Source organism: Apis dorsata, unplaced genomic scaffold, assembly GCF_000469605.1.
Source record: "Apis dorsata unplaced genomic scaffold, Apis dorsata 1.3 scaffold_169, whole genome shotgun sequence".
NCBI lineage: Eukaryota > Metazoa > Arthropoda > Insecta > Hymenoptera > Apidae > Apis > Apis dorsata.
This window is the reverse complement of record NW_006263457.1, coordinates 1,018,881-1,021,048: the sequence shown is the minus strand read 5'-3', so window position 1 is coordinate 1,021,048 and position 2,168 is coordinate 1,018,881.

Sequence of the window (2,168 nt, the reverse complement as noted above, 5' to 3'; positions counted from 1 at the left end):
AGGTGAGGGTGGAGTCGCGAAGATGAACGCGGGCACGGCACGGAGGAAAGGGGAGGGAGGGGGAGAAAGAGAAAGAGAGGGCAGCCCTTATTTCTGCGATTCGTCCGAGGTGCACCCTTCGCCGGATCGCATTATCGATCGATGGATGGGTGCGAACGGGGCAACGGGCTCCGACGCCCCCCTCTGTGGACCCCTCCTGTTCTCTTCCACTTTTCCTTCGCTTTTATGCATCATCGATGACTCCTCCGCTTCTTCTCGTCTTACATTGATGTTCATCCTCTCTTCTTCGCGAGAGAGAGAGAGAGAGAGAAAGGGAGAGTTCGGTTCAATTAAATTCACGGTGAAAAAAAAAGAAAAAGAGATTGCAGCTAGTGTCCGCTTTTTAGTCGCCGGGGCGTCTATCACGACGCACTACCCGTAACGCGTGTAAGCTATCGAGGATGTTTTCGAACGACGGATTAAATTACCGTGGCACGTGCGTGCGATGCAAAAATCCAAAAAATTAATATCAGTGGTATTAAATTATTATTAAAATATTTCGACGAATTTTTCTTTCTTTTTTCCTCGATCGATCTCCACGCTCTGATTCATCCTTTCCCGATTAATCATTCCGCCTCCCTCGTTGAGAGAAGGATCCACTCCAGAACTGGGAATCTAATAAATTAACCGGAATTTCTTACTCTCTCTCTCTTTTTCTCTTTCTTCTCTCCGCACGCGGTTGATTCTTCTAATTGTAAACCAACTCGGCGTGTCCCTCTTTCCCTTTAATTTCATTAAAACTCGCATTGCATCTTTCTCCGTCGTTTCACCGCCACTTATAGCCCGTTAATCGAATCCGCGGTTAAGCGCGCAATTTATATGGAGCACGGGCCGCCTTCCTTTCTCTCGCTTCTATTTTTTCGCCGTTTCTCGTACACCGATCCCGCGGGATACGACGACGAAACACGCGATAAATAGCTCCGCCTCTCCCGCCTTTTTTCCCGTGTTACTTTTTATCTTGCGAGAAAATACTATTTACATCGTTCTTTTATCGTGCCTTCGCCACGCTCTGATAAAAAGAATCGAGAATCTCGACCCGCCGCGCGATGTCGTCAAAAAATAACTTCTGATCGCGAATCATTAATTGCAATACTCCTGAAATTTTAGATTCTCGATTATTTCTTTTAAATAATTATTATTCGATGAAATATGTATTACATTTTGATAAAATAATCCAAAAAAAAAACCAAAATTAACGTTAACGCGTTTGAATATCGGGAAGAAAAAAAATGAAGAGGGAAGCGGTTTACCGTGGCAATCGAGAGGATCTCGTGGAGGGCATCGACGGTTTACGACGTTTACGTTTCGAGGAAGGAAAGGAAACACCGCGAAACGTCATTTCCTCGAGTGTTTTTCTTTGCCACACAAACCGCAACGATACGTAGGCCGTTTCTTCCCCTCCCCGCCCACGGGGGTTGCCGGCCTCCGGCAACTTACAGCTGATCCCAAATTTTATCTCCCCCCGTGACCAATCAGGAGGTCGGTGTCCCGCACACCGATCGAGCTAGACGGTGTGACGCCAGTAGCTCCGACGGATTTTCACCCTCCTCGAGCTCGCCACCGCGCGGCAACCCTCTTCTCTCCGCTGCGTTCCTCTTCCACGCCCGCTTCGCTCTCTTCGCTGCACGATCCAGTGGCGACGCTCTGTGACCGAGAATCTCGCGCCATCCTCTCCCAATTTCCTCTCCTCCTATATTCCTCCCATCTCTTTCATCTCGATCTCGTCACGAGACGATTCGTCGAGATCGATTCTACTCTTTATTCTTCCTACGCGATGCGCCTACAAGCGAATCTATTAACGACAATTTTCATGTCGCGAGTCAAAGATTCGATCTCGGGCGAGGGGGACGAGGCTCTCTCTCTCTCTCTCCTAGGCTGAATTGTATCGATTGCCGAAAAACGAGCGATACAGAGAGAGAGAGAGAGAGAGAGAGAGAGCAGCCTTGACAGTCGGTATCGGTTGTCCGTGTAACACGAGGGAGGGTGGGCATAGGTGCATGGGAACCACCAAAATTGGAAAGGCAATAAGGGTGTACCGAGGGGTGCACCTCGAGCGACTCATGGGGGTTGCCTAGCGACCCCAGCATCCACGGCTCTCTTTCTTCCGTTCGTCAGCCCGTGCCTCTCTT